The sequence below is a fragment of the Rhipicephalus microplus genome, chromosome X (assembly GCF_043290135.1).
Source record: "Rhipicephalus microplus isolate Deutch F79 chromosome X, USDA_Rmic, whole genome shotgun sequence".
NCBI lineage: Eukaryota > Metazoa > Arthropoda > Arachnida > Ixodida > Ixodidae > Rhipicephalus > Rhipicephalus microplus.
The window spans coordinates 388,345,305-388,360,468 of record NC_134710.1 but is presented as its reverse complement, the minus strand read 5'-3'; the positions used below and the strand labels follow the sequence as shown (position 1 = coordinate 388,360,468).

General features: G+C 46.2%; 1 protein-coding gene across 1 annotated transcript in view; it reads left to right on the top strand.

The window, feature by feature from the left end:
• Nucleotides 1-15,164, top strand: part of MCU (mitochondrial calcium uniporter) — a 298,312-nt gene that overhangs the window by 217,012 nt on the left and 66,136 nt on the right. The gene's annotated exons all lie outside the window — the stretch shown is intronic.

Here is a 15,164-nt window from a genome sequence, read left to right as displayed (position 1 = left end):
GTTTGAAAGGTGCCATTGACTCAACCTAACTATGGGGTCTCTCATGATTTTTTTGCGCACTGTTAGATAAAACATGCAAAAATAGTGAAACGTGTAGAATGTTACAAAAAAAAAAAAACCGGCAAAGACAAATCGCCTTTCGTATCTCCGCCAGCAATTGACCACCATATTCTGCCAAATGAACAGAACCATGATTTTCTCTCTCTCTCTATCTCTCTCTCTCTCTCACACACACACACACACACACACACACACACACACACACACATATATATATATATATATATATATATATATATATGCCAAGAGTAAGACATGGTCTTTAGTAACCATCGCACCACCTTTGTACAGCTCTTTTTTTCAATTTCCGGGCGCCCGTTCCATTACGCTAATGAATTTGTTATTTATTGAGCTTCGTACAATCATTCGAACTGATGAACGAATTTCTTAATCTCAAAATTCATTTGTCTACCCGGACCTGCCATTTTATCTTCGCATGCGTCTGCGATGTTATATTTCATACACTTACCTACGCCTTATTTTGCCTTCCATTGCTCGTTACGCGGTCTCTGGCTTTAATATAACCGTTTTTGACGTTTTCTGCGACTAAATACCGCTGTTGAAGTAATTTTACTTTATTTTTAGATTGTTCGAAAGGTAACGTTCGTTATCCCGAGGGTGCTTAAAGCATGCGTGCTCTGCAACACGGGATTTTTTGTTTAATTCGTGTATGGACGCTTTTCCTCGTGGTCGTATCATTTCTTTTCGTGCCTTCAGCGCACGTCTGGGCGCATACGTTTATTCTTCGGTTATTTCCTCACACACTTGTGCTAGCGCAAACTTGAAGCAAAGTTACTGCGCTTTCAATATCGCCAAAAAGCACACTTTTTAGCCCACGCACGCACTATGCTGCGTTTCTCCGCATTTTGTGGTTATAAACACTCGCAGTTTTTCTCTTTCCGGCTCCATGGCTACCGAAAACTTTAATTGTCCTTTTCACACGTGAACTCGCCGGGCTGTTGCGCAGCAACAGCAAATTCCACATCGACCGTTGTTTGGGTCAGCTGTTCTTACTGTCGGGTGTTGCTAGCTTTTTCTCCCTCCTCCAATTTATTTCAACATCATTAATCTTCCCTATATGCATGCGTGCGCACTTCGTGCTTGTATTCTCTCAAAGTTTTGCTGTCGAGAAAGTTTTTCTTCCTTAAATAAACGTCACCACCGGCGATGTCCTGGGTGGCACTTTTATTGCGTCTCGCGTTCTCTTTGGCCTCGTATTTTCATTATACTTGCTCATCTTGTGTGCATTTGGCTCGATATAATTGTTTATACTCAGTTATTGAACGTTTAGTTTGTTGTTGTTGTTGCTGTTTTCGTAAGAAGTTTAAAAATTGTGAAAAAAAGTGACGTCTCCCATACGCCGATGTCTGAATGATAACGTCAAATGTGGATTCATAGAACCTTAAAAAAATTTTGGGGGGTAGGCAGGGGGGACCAGCATTAGGAGAAATAAGTTTGAATTTTCTGGCTTTAAGACGGTTTGACTAAATCTCCACTCCGCCGAATACGTTCCCGACCATTTAACGTGTATGTTCATAGCGCACAGAGGACCGGCTCCAGTGGCAGCTTTAATAATTTGCGCCCAGGATTATATATTGCCACGAACGAAATAACAGAGACAGCCACGAATCGACGTCTTGCCCGCACCCAGACCAGGAAGCAATGTTCTCTTCTTTCTCCACTTCCAAGTGATTTCACGCTACAGTTGATGGCTCATACCCATTTACCTGTGACATTATTCTCTCTCCTCGAAAAGCATCATCTCGATGCTGGTGATGAGTGTTGTAAAAAAAAATGAGAAAGAAAAGACGCTACTATGAAATCTAACAACTGCGTCGTGAGGAAAAAAGATGGGCTGGTGTCATGCAAGTACTCAATAAAGAAAGGAGTTAGGACATAAGACACATAAAAAAGAAACAAAAGTGACAAAAAATAAGTTGTCATTGCATGATAAGTCAGTCAACGTTTGATTGACGACGCGCGAAATATGGCTTGAGCCTTGACACATGCACCACATCACTTTGTGGAAACCGACGGGAACGTCTTGAGGTGGCCTCAGGGGGAACTTCGTATGTAACGTCGCTGAGTCGGCGTAGAACTTTGTACGGGCCGAAGTAGCTCCGCAGCAACCTTTCAGAGTGACCACGAGTTTGGATGGGGGTCTACACTCAAACTTCATCGACTGGTTGGAAGGTAACCTCTCTGTGTGTAAGGTTGTAGCGGCGTGCGTCGGCAGTTTGGCGAGCCTGAATACGGCGTCGGGCGAGTTGACGGGCCTCCTCGGCGCGTTGAGGGAACAAGGCAGCGTCCGCGTTGAACATGCCCAGGTTGTTGGGAAGGAGCATTGCGTCGAGTATTGTAGTGACCTCTCGACCATGAACTATAAGCGAAATGGGATGAAACCTGCACTCTCTTGGACTGCTGTATTGTAAGCAAAAGTAACGTAAGGGAGTATATCGTCCCAGTTCTTGTGATCAACGGCCACATACATTGACAGCATATCTGAATGGTCTTGTTCAACCGTTCACTGAGTCCGTTTGTTTGGGGGTGATAACCCGTTGTTTTCTGATGTTCTGTACCACTTAGTCTCAGCACTTCTTGAACCATCTTTGCGGTGAAAGCTGTCCCATGATCAGTAATTATCATAGCTGGCGCTCCGGGACGAAGGACGATGCTGGTGACGAAAAACTGAGCGATTTCATCTGTGGTAGCTTTGGGCAGGGTCTTTTGTTTCTCTGTAACGTGTTAAATGATCGGTGGCAACCACTATCCACCGAATTCCTGACAAAGACGTAGGAAACGATCCGAGCAAGTCAATGTCAATTTGATGGAATGATGTTTTTGGTGTGGCGATAGGCTGTAGTAGTCCTGCTGGTCGGACAGGGGGAGTCCTACGGCATTGGCAGTCACGGCATGTGCGGACGTACTGCTTGACTGTCTTCGCGAGGCATGGCCAGTAGTAGGAACGGCGAATTCTTTCCTAGGTGCGTGTGTAGCCAAGGTGTCCGGATGATGGTTCGTCGTGACAAGCGTGTAAAATCTCGCCACGAAGCGAGGTTGGCGCAACCAGTAGGTAAGTAGCCTGGATATGGTCGAAATTCTTCTTATAGAGGACTCCATCCCTGATGCAGAACGAGGCCAGCGAGCGTGCGAAGATTCGAGGAAGACTGGTTTTTCGGCCTTCGAGGTAGTCAAGCAGCGGGCTTAGCTTCATGTCGTCGCGTTGTTGTTGAGCCAAGTTGGTTGCTAATACAGAGGAAAGGAATGTATCGTCCTTGCGTTCTTACTTCCGATTGGTGCACGTGAGAGACTGCCAGCATCGATCTGTTTGCGTCTGACTTGTGAATGACTGTAACGTCAAATTCTTGCAGCCGAAGGCTCCGGCGTGCTAGACGACCGGAAGGATCTTTGAGGTTGGCGAGCCAGCATAAAGAATGGTGGTCGCTAACGACCCTCAATGGGCGACCGTACAAATAATACCGAAACTTTGTTATAGCCCAAACAATGGCTAAACATTCTTTTTCTGTTGCAGAGCAGTTTTTTCTCTGTGGGTGATAATGTTCGACTTGCATAGGCGATCGCGCGCTCTACGCCATTTTGCCATTGAACCAATACAACACCAAGTCCGACGTTGCTGGCATCCGTGTGTAGCTCTGTGGCAGCGTTGTCATCAAAGTGACTGAGTACAGGTGGGGCTTGGAGATGGTTTCGTAGTGTTTCAAAGGAGTGACGCTGATCCTGACCCCCCAAAAATGGTACGCCGTCTTTTGTAAGTTCATTTACAGGTTCAGCGATTAAAAAAAAAACCTTTGACAAAGCGTCTATAATATGCGCACAGTCCCGGAAATCGGCGGAGATCGCGCTTGTTCGTTGGGACAGGAAACACGGCAACAGCTTTCATTCTTTCAGGATTTGAGTGTATACCGGCGTGGCTGACAACGTAACCAAAAAACTTCAGTTTCTCGAAAGTAAAGTGGCATTTCTCAGGTTTGAGAGAAAGACCAGCTGTTCGAATCGCCTGAAGAACTGTCTGTAAGCGCTGGACGTGCTGCTCAAACGTGTCCGAGAAAGCTACTACATCGTCAAGGACAAGACACGATTGCCGTTTTAGCCCAGAAAGAACCGTGTCCATCATTCTTTGAAAAGTAACTGGCGCCGAGCATAAACCGAAGGGAGGCACCTTGAACTCGTAGAGTTCGTCAGGAGTATGAAGGCGGCCTTTTCGCGGTCGCGCTCATCAACAGAAATTTGCCAATAGCCACTGCGTAGATCCATGGAAGAAAAGTAACAAGCGTTGCGAATGCAGTCCAGCCGGTCATCTATTCGTCGTAAAGGATACACGTCTTTCTTCGTGATCTTATTCAACTTTCGGTAGTTGACGCCAAATCGCAGGGTACCGTCTTTTTTTCTTTACTAACACAACAGGGGACGCCCAGGGACTGGTCGATGGCTGAAGGACATCGTCCTTGAGCATCTGCTGGACCTGTTGGCGTATAGCGTCTTGTTCTTTTTGTGAGACTCTGTAGGCTTGTTGTCGAATGGGTCCCTTGGTAGGCTCAGTGATGATACGGTGCTTGGCAAGCGGTGTTTGGTTCACTTTTGAAGTCGTAGCGAAACAGTTCCGAAATGAGTCGAGTGGCTTCAAAAGACGTTCTCGTTGTGCGTACGGTAGACCCTGGTTTACGTCGAGAGTGCTTTCGAATGTCATGGCGGAATGGTCGCATGACAAAAGGACAGATCATGTTGAGGGACCAGGGACGTCGGCAATATCCTCAAGGTATGCGATCGCAGTTTGTATTGTAATATGGCGATACTCCTCGCTGAAATTAGTGACTAATAGGCAAGTCTGCTTTCTCCTGAGCTGAACAATACTTCGGGCAACGCAGATTTGTTGTGCAAAAAGTAGGGACAAATTTCCTTCCGCAATTACAGCATCGGGGACGTCTTGGCCACATTCAACACTGATAAAGAGGCTGCTGCGGGGAGGCAGAGTAACAGATTCGGAGGATACACGTAGGGCAGCCTCCGATAAGTGGGTATTCTCAGGCTCAGGATGAAGTGAGTCCTCTAACGAAACCTGCAAGTCTCGTAGGTCAATAATTGCGCCGTGTTCGCGAAGAAAGTGCAGTCCCAGAATGAGTGGACGGGAGCACACAGGTATTACGAGGGAAGACCCTGTGAACGTCGAACCACGGACTCGAACACGGGCTGTGCACATTCTAGTCGGCGTGACGAGGTGGCCTCCTGCCGTGCGCAACGGGGGTCCTTGCCAATGGGTAGTTACTTTCCTCAGTTTGGATGCCCGGGCGCTGCTCATAACCGAATAATCAGCGCCAGTGTCGACGAGGGCAGTGACGACGTGATTATCGACGTGTACGGTGATGTCGGCGGAAACAGTCTTATGACTTCGGAAATGACTGAAAAATCAGAACGGTCTTCTTCGGGTCTTTGCGTCGAGGGAGGCTCTTTGACAGTTCGTTTGGACGCGGCTTCACCCTCAGGAGCCGCGGTTTCTAGTTTACCCTGTGGGGACTCGGTGACCAGCCTCTGAAAGGAACATAAGATGACGAGGGAAAGCTAGGTGACGTGGGGCGGTGAGGTCATGGTGATCGTGATTGGTGGCGTTGACAAAGGCGAGGAGCTTGCTGGCCCGAAAGGTACGCTTCGATGTCCCGGGAACGCTCACCGTAACGCGGGCACCGAGCATCAGGGTGGAAGCCACAAATACCAAGTTGGCGGTACTGGCAATTGCGGTAGACGTGACCCACTTCGCCACAGTGGTATACCGAAGAGTTGACGTTTATCCGACGTACGCCACACGCTGGCCTTTGTGGCGTTCTGTCGCGATCCAGACGGATGATAAGTGGGTGCACTCGGAAACCTTGAGGCGGGTGGCGGAGTCGAAGAGGTGCCCTGGAATCGATAGCTAGCCTGATCAATTGTCCGCATAGTAGGATCAGGAGCATGTGGTGCAGGAGATCGCAGGACTGCCGCATAAGTCAGCACAGGGGCCTCAGACCTTGTTGGTGCGAGTGGGGTGACCATTTGTCTGATCTCATTTCGGATTAGGTCTGCGAGAGCATTCACGTGTGATTGGGGTCCCACTGCTTGGAGTTGGCGCAGCTCGTCCCGCGCGACGCTTCTTATGAACTCAGCGAGGGCATGCCTCTCGCTGTCAGCCCCGACAGAGCATGCAGCAGTGGTGACGTCGTGGCGTTCATACTGTGATGACTGGTGCTGGAGAGTACGCTCCATTGTGGTTGCCTCATTTATGAACTCAGCCACAGTCGTAGGCGGATTGCGCATGAGTGCAGCGAAGAGCTGGTCTTTTACCCCACGCATTAAATGCTGCTCCTTCTTTTCCTCGGACATTACAGGGTCGGCACGCTTGAAGAGTCGAAGCATGTCCTCGACAAACATCGAAACTCCCTTGTTAGGTCGTTGGTTCCGAGACGAGATTGCCTGCTCCGCTCTCTCCTTCCTTTCGGCGCTGCGGAACGCATCGCGATACTGTCAGCTGAACTCTTGCTACGTCGCAAAGGAACCCTCGTGACTCTCATACCACGTTTTGGCAGAGTCTTCCGCCGCAAAATAAACTCTCCGCAGCTTGCGAGCTTCATCCCATCCGTTGATGCTGGCAACTCGATCGAAGTGGTCAAGCCAGTCGTCGGCATCGTCGTAAATGTCTCCATGAAATGAGCGTGGTGTTTGCGGCGCATGAAAAACATGCGGAAGAAAAGAATATGCGTCGTTGGTTTGACTCGTCTGGTTGGTAGTTGAAGTTGCCATCTCGTCTTGAGAGAGAGGACCGTATTCTGGAGATAGTCCTCGCAGGCGGCGACTGCTTCTTGCCGTGGAAGCTGTATACTATAGCTGTCTCCAAGTAGCTCGGTGTGTCGGCGGAAAATCTGGAGCCGAGGCGCATTTACCCCGCACCTCCACCAGTGCCACGAACGAAATAACAGAGACAGCCACGAATCGACGTCTTGCCCGCACCCAGACCAGGAAGCAATGTTTTCTTCTTTCTCCACTTCCAAGTGATTTCGCGCTACAGTTGATGGATTATACCCATTTACCTGTGACAATATATAAAAAAAGATTATTTGGCCCGTTCAAACCTGCAGTTTCGCACACGCTTGGTTAGAAGGTATACAAATCCGCTCGTGCGTATATATAGCTTTGCGCATGCCACCGTACATAATTCGTATCCGCGCTCGTCCTGTAGACTGCTGCTGCGCGCATTCACTTTGTCAATGTGAAAACACAAATAAACAAACAAGCACTCGGCTCTTATATGTACGTGTACACCCACCAGTCAAAGTTTACGAAATAGGGGCTCCGTCGCAAATGGGAATTTCTCTCCTGCATAATTATTCTAGTCTGGCAGGCCACTGTATAGTTTTAAGAACTGCTGGAGGCTGGAGCATTTGATTCGAGGCTATGTTTGAAGACAACGCGAGAATGTCGCGTCCCGCTAACTTTTTTTAAGAGTGTACGTTGTCTGTGTTGATCAAAACATCGAAAAAAAAACTGGTACTTCGCGGTGTGCTCCACATTGTATACCGGACAGTATAAGGAAACGTTCAGGATAGCTTCCCGGAGCATTTACATTTTAACTATAGCTGTCACTTTCACACGAAGGAACGCACACGTTAACGGGAGTGCGTGCAGCTAATTTCAATAGGTGAGCACAGAAACCTACGAAACGGCACGCGATCGACAGCTGCACATGCAGAAGTTCGAAGCTGATGCTCGCGCAGGTATAGGTATTTTGCTTATTATAATAGTGTTCATATTTCCTTTTTTTAGTTTCTTCTTTACGAGCTATATTTCCTTGAGCGCAAATCCTTTGATGTATGTACGTGTGCGCCGGCATAGAACTCCTTGCCGAATGCATCATCTGTTGAACACATTGTGCATGAATGTGACAATAATACTTTTTCGTGAGGTTCTTTCACCTCATCTACTGTATATATACGTATAGATAATACTTTGCAGTGCGCATACGTGTCCCGGTCATTCCGAGCCGGCCTGAATGTTAGTAAAACCTTTCGCATTAAACCAAATGCTTACCCTCATTTTCAAAACTGATACCCGTGCCACACGGCAAATATGAGGACATTTACAGCGAATTTTATTCATTTGTAATGGCTTTTCTTTGGTATCGCACAGGCAAATCAAGGCCATTTGACTAAAATGACACTTTTTGTCCAATGAGTTCTCGAAACGCATTCGATTTCGGACCGATTGAGTAGTCTCCACGCCAAGAACTTATAATATATATATAACCTTTAATATATGTATATGTTAATTATAACCACTTGTAACTATCTTATTCTTTAATAGATCAACTTATTACTGGTTTGATGACATACTAGCACGCGCGAAAGTTAAAAAAAAGCTACTCTCAAATATACAGCGGCAGGACGCCCGCCATGTTTCATTTTCGCGCTTAGTCGTTGTTGCCTGTATGACGGATGTTGATCGTTCGATTGCACGTGTTGTGGTGATCAAGGCGGTGACTACGCGAAATCGCTGCCGCCGTCTCGTCAGCCGGGAAGTGAGTCGTGCGCCCCGCTTCAGTTCACTGTACTAGAACTGCCCGGTCATATCGTAGACCATGTTGGTTCTCGAGCATGTTTTCGAGTGTGTGGTGCAGCTGTGGGCAGTTGTGTAAAGTGGTCACGTTTGTTATTAAGGAGCACCTTTTCAGCCATAAAATTATTTTTGAGGAGGCATGCATGTTACATGCATGCTTTAATATATTTTTATTTCTCCCCAAATCCATGGCTCAAGAAGGCTAAGGTCATGGTGATTATTTCAAAATGACATTTGTTTTCGTTCTGTGACAGCACGCAGGCGAAATGACATTAGGTCTCCCTAATGTAATTCGTTGTAAGTGAAATTAGATTTCCTGTGTGACAGGGGTATAACTTCTCAAGTTCTGACGTGTCATGATCATCATACGAGATATGCCATGTAATGTGAAATACTCCGGATTAAATGTCACTACCTGGGGTACGTTATTGAAGTGCCCCAAAAAACTGCAAGTGCACGGATGTTTTTTTTTTCGTTTCATTTTTCTTTATCTTTAGCACTCATTGATATGTAGCAGCCGTGGCCGAGAATCAAACCTACACCCTCGTTCTTAACAACTGAACGCCATAGCTGCTATAGAAACTACAATGGTGGAGGATTGTCCACACTTTCTCTACTTGCGACACGACCATGCGTGCACATTTTTAAGGTATGCAATCGCGTAAGTATACATCAGAGATTTGTCTCTCAAACCATAACGTATATTTTAAGATGACGTGACATATTACGAAGTCAAAATCGTCGATTGGGCGAGTCGGTGATTCATGATTGCTTGAAATACGCGCGCGTAACGTAGACAGGGACCAACTAAGACACGGACATTACGAAGGCGGGGATTTAGCGAGCTCAAATGGCAACCATTCGACGGTGCGTATGCAAATATACACGAACAAGTTGATTCGTGACAATTTACGTCCGTAAGCGCGGGAGGCAGCCATATAAGCTGGCAAAATGTCATAGCCAACGTTAAGTGAAGAGGATGAAAGTGTTTTTACCGAGGTTTGCCCTTACTGCAACAGCTGTTACAACATACGCTGTCATTTAGTGTGTGTGCGTGCGTGCGTGTGTGTGTGTGTGTGTGTGTGTGTGTGTGTGTGTGTGTGTGTGCGTGCGTGCGTGCGTGCGTGCGTGTGCGCACCAATACCCGTGAGCAAAACATGTGCGGACCATGGACCGCGTGGCGAAATTGCCGTTTGCGGCCTCGAGTGACGGCCATTTGCTATTGAGAGCCCTGCTCTATGTGAATCAGGGGTCAGAGCAATGCTGTTAACAGTAGAGGGTCAGCCACTAAACGGCTCAGAGTGCAATTTTCGCAATCCGCTTTGTGGTTCTCATACTTTTCCTCATGGGTGTAGGTGAGCGTGGTTTGTTACCCGCGACTGGCATCCAGTACAACGTGGCATCGGCGTGCCTGTCACGATGGTCGGCTCGGCAGCGTATAATAGAGATGCGAGTGACTGTTCCTGCCCGGCGAGCGCCTTTGTGTGGCCACCTTCCAGCGATTTTCATGCCGCTTGAGGCTATCTTCGAGTGATTTATGGGGAATCTCGAGAAAAACGGGCACACTTGAACAACATCTAACTCGGGCCCAAACCTCCAAAACCAACGTGGTGGCGTTACATCTATTCTGAATAGATGTTTTCGCATTCACCCGGACAGTCTCACTGTCTTCCACTCGCAGCGTGGGAAGCAATACTAAATTTTTTTTCTGGCTGTGCTGGCATAAAGCCACAAAGGCCAGTTCAAATTCCGACTAAACCTTTTTTTTTTCGGCTGGTATACGGTTTTTGTCACTATATCTGTTGTCTTTAATGTTATTTTTTAACGCGAAACTTCTTTGTCAGTTTCTTTATCTTCTCTTTCCTTGAATTTGAACGCAAGTACAACAAAAATAAGTTTTGCCGTCGCACTGTGTCCTTTCTTTTTTATATTGCTGAACTTTATTCATTCCACATACGCCGTTCCCGCTGGAAGTAACACTATTAATGTTTCCGGCGAAAGCATTTACTCTCGCAGAAAATTTCATCCCTGGAGTTCAGGCTCCGAGTGACTTTTGTTCAGCCATATCGTACTCGTACGATTGATTCATTCGCCCATCTATGTGCGCTGGTATTTCGCGGCTTCCTTTATTCAGATCACCCAAGAAAGACGGAGTCGTGTTTTAATTTACTCGCCTATAGGATGTGTAGTCAGTTTACCTTCTTCTGCGGGGACTGTATGCGTCACTCGTGTCGACATTGAGACATCAACTTGCCAGCACGTCGTCTGCCTTCATCACATAATAATTTAGGCAGCACATACATACAAAATACATGTAACTTGGGCTTTGCGAAACACGACATGGGTTTGTGGGCTGGCGTTTTTCCGAGCAGCTGAAGAAACCTGTCGTCTAAACTGCGCGGGAAACTTTTGGTGGCAACTGTCGCTACTCTGCATAAATAGAAAGCTTAAATGGATATGAAATAATGTATATACACACGAAGTTAAAAGCAAAACGGAGATTGCTATAGCTGTTTTTTTTTTATTTTCCCCTTGAGAACATATTTTTTTGACAGCATCTGTGTACAACATACGTTGATTTGGTGATATACTATCACTCCAAGCGGGTGTCCCATACACTCGTGCCTGTATTCGAATACATAAACGGCAAATTAACGAACACCACAAATACATCCTAATTAAGTACCCTACAGTGCCTATTGCGAAATATGAATTGAAGCCGGTGAATTCGCAAAGTGGGTCCACTTGGAACAAGTATTCAGGGGAACGCCAATTTCGAAATATGCATTCTCACAAATGTGCTGTAAAATACGCAGGCGTTCCAGTGGCTTTTTGCTTCCATTAAGAAATGAATTTAGGTATCCTATGTGTGTAAATCAATTGTTTACCTAATTTTTTTAATTAAAGTAAAATAATGTTACCCTTATTTTGGTCTAACTAAAGCAAAAGTGCCCTGTATGTAATCTTGCTAGGTAATACGTAATACTAAAGCCATAGTCAACAAGTGACGCGCCCGCCGTCACTTGTTGTAACCGTCGCTTTGTGTTTGTCGACTACGCAGCATCGGATGCGCAAGACGCGTTTTCGGAACTCTAATAGCTGAGTATTGTCAAGGAGTCGTGACGTGGACGAAGGGATCAGACTGCAGGTCGGATAATAAACTGTTTATTTGGGCCTAACTTGTGGCCACGTAAAAGGAAAGTCAGATTACAGCGAGACGCTGGCACTGATAGCGGCGAGCAGAGCGTCGGCCGTCGATCAACGGACAAGCGGCGTAGCGCGTCGGCATTTATACACTTGCCATCGAATGTTCTAGCGTTATCGCTATCGGCGAGGTAGGTTCCAGAATAATCTGCAATGTTCATGAGGTGAGCGTTATCTCAATAGAACAATCGACAACAGCCTCGGCGATTTCCGAACACCGTAGGCGTGGTTTTCGCTGAACGTTGTGTAACGAGATAACAAAACTTGAGGAAAGGAATTTGGCAATATTGCACCACAGCTTGTAATAATATAAGATGGAAGATTGTAGCAAATGTTTGGTATGCGTTATGTAGCGTCTGAGGCTACAGCGAGCTAGAGTCGCTTTTCTGTACTGTAAATCTTTTTCTAACTTCAACGGCGAGAGCTATAAAATCACCGCCTAAATCACTAGGTTTATTGTAGCTGCCTATAACGCACACATATATCTTTTTAACAGCCTTGTTTAGAACACCCTTGGCGCTCTTTGACTATCGCTGGTCCGTGTGGGCGCGTAAAACACCACTTGTCATCCCAGTCAGCTCTGTGATCCTCACCAGGTGACGAGCGCGAAGGCGTGAGATGAAACGCCAGCGGTCATTTGGCACATCCTTAGGGACGCAATAGCTCGTTCGTGTATATTTTTGCTGACGTCGAGGGCGTAGCAGATGCTGTGTTGTTTTGCTATGCCCTCTTCGTGCGTTCTCGAAAGCTCAGGCAATGTTGAGCGTAATTACAGATACGACAAAATAGGATCGACGCAGTGGAGCGCCTGGTCTTCGTATATAGCTTATTGCGCTTGTTTTGTTTTTTCTCAACTTTGGAAAACGCAATTTCGGGTCAAGTGCACGTTATGAAAACCCCAGGCGATCAAAAGTACTATTGATTCCTAAAATATAGCGTCTAGCAGAGGCCGCTGTGAGAAGTTAGCCGTTGATCTGCTATTGTCTGTTGCCCCGCCGCGCTGGTCCAGTGGCTAAGGTACTCGACTTCTGACCCCTAGGTCGCGGGATCGAATCCCGGCGGCGGCGGCTCCATTTCCAATGGAGGCGGAAATGTTGTGGGCCACTGTGCTCAGATTTGGGTGCACTTTAAGAATCCCAGGCGGTCGAAACTTTCGGAGCTTTCCACTACGGCGTCTCTCATGATCATGTGGTGGTTTTGGGACGTTAAACCCCAGATATCAATCAATGCTATTTTTTGTATAATTCCTGCGTTGCTTATTTATTTATTTATTTATTTATTTATTTATTTATTTTTGCTGTCCTTGTTCTGGCAAAACGTTTGCGTTTTGGGCTAAAGGCCGAGTCTTCTAATCGAGCCGGATGGACGAGGTTCGCGTGAGGCACGCCTATGCTGACGAGCATCGATAGGTGTTATACGTCGCCTCAATGCACTATGTGTTCGATTGAAAGACAGGGAGATGGGGCGTTTGCATTAATTCTCTCGTTTTTGCTAAAAAACTAAATCATAAACATTATTGGCTAAGAAGAAACGCTTTCCATCAACATCATTCATGCGTTGAAGACACCTTTATGTTTGTCCGAATAGCATAATATTACGCCACAACTTGTTAATAATTTACGCTCACAAATCATCGCGAATTTCCGATTGCATACCGTAGCTTGTGAAGTTCCATGCAAGTCTCGCGCTTCTGTGCCGTCGATTTTTTTTTTCCAACTTGAACAACGAGAACTGAAATCACCGCGTTTACGATGTCTCCATCATTGTGTGAGCGAACGGCATACATAGTCGCCGTATAGTATATGTCTTAGCGCAGCAATAGCGGTGTGTTGCTAAGCGCGATCGGGCGCGAGTTCGACACGATAGCGGTGGGCACTTTTCGATTAGGGCGAAACGTCGAAACACGTGTACTCAGATTTAGATTTGTGCTCATTAAATCACCACTCATTGTCGATGTTAATATGGTGTCCCCTTTCTCCCAATATAAGGCGTGTCTACTTTGCCTGCCTCTTTACCGTAAGTTCGCGGTGACACGGAAAAACCGACATCCCCCCCCCCTTTTTTTTTCCCTTAACGACTCGTGAGGAGAAGAATATATATGCTGCTAATATAATACAATGAGACATTCAGATTGGGCGGCCGCGCGTGTGCTATGTAATATTGAGTTTAAACAACAAAGATCGTCTGCCGCGGTGGCTGTGGGGCTCTAATGCTGGCCAGAAGGTCGAGGGTTTGATGGAGACGAAATGGTAGATACCCGTGGGTTGTGCAGTGTCGGTGCACGGCAAAGGAAATTTCCGAAGCACTAACTACACACGACGGTGTCCCTCACAATCTTACCGTGATTCTGGAGCGTAAAACCCCGCGCATTGTTATTATTAAGAAGGTCTCAGTTAGTCGAAGGAATACGACGTGTGTAGTTTCTGTGAAAAACTTGTTCGCACGTAAATACTATAGCTCCTTCGTCAATGTGCCCTTTGACTTTATGCGCGGACGAACGGAATCTAATTCTGTCTAGCGTCGCTGACATGATGGATTCATTCTTTTAAACCTCGTGTTAGTACAGGCGATTCAGACAACGCGGAAAAAATAATAATACTTTGCCCGAGATCCTGTGCCGTGTCCCCTTGCGTGGAGACACGGTACTATAGACCGTTTTATTTACAAACACAGGCCTTTCATCACATCCGGTTTTGTCCACAGATGTGCCTTTATATATAGCATCGGTAGGTAAGAAGAGCTATAGAAAAAAAAAGCCCACTGATTTTCCACAGTTATGCATTCTTATTTGGCCGAATATATTCAAATGAATTTTTTTCTGAACTACATAAAAATTATAAGAGAATCCTTTGAACTTTACGAACGTTCATATTATCTGAAAAAATTCGGCAGATTCCACGTACCTGGGAATCAACTATATGTGAAGCACGCGGAGGGAAGGTGAGCGTGTTGCATTTTTTTATTGAGCGACACGTCATGAAATGACGTTAAGTGTATGTACAAATGTTGCACGCAGAGGCATATGTTGAAAAGTTGCAGATGTTTATATAACCAGTTTTCCATTTGCACAAGGATGTCAGCTGGAAATGTGTTTTGGCAACACGACAAGGTGATATGAAGGGCTGATGCTCGCGAAGAAGGTGTTGGCCCTTGACACTACTACATAAATCAATTTCAGCGCATAGCGCCTCACCACAATTGACGTTAACGCGACGTGACGGCTGTATGAAATAATGTTTATAAAATTGGCTAGGCAGCACTGCAACCACTATTGACGTTTTATGAAGATTAGCGTCTATTTG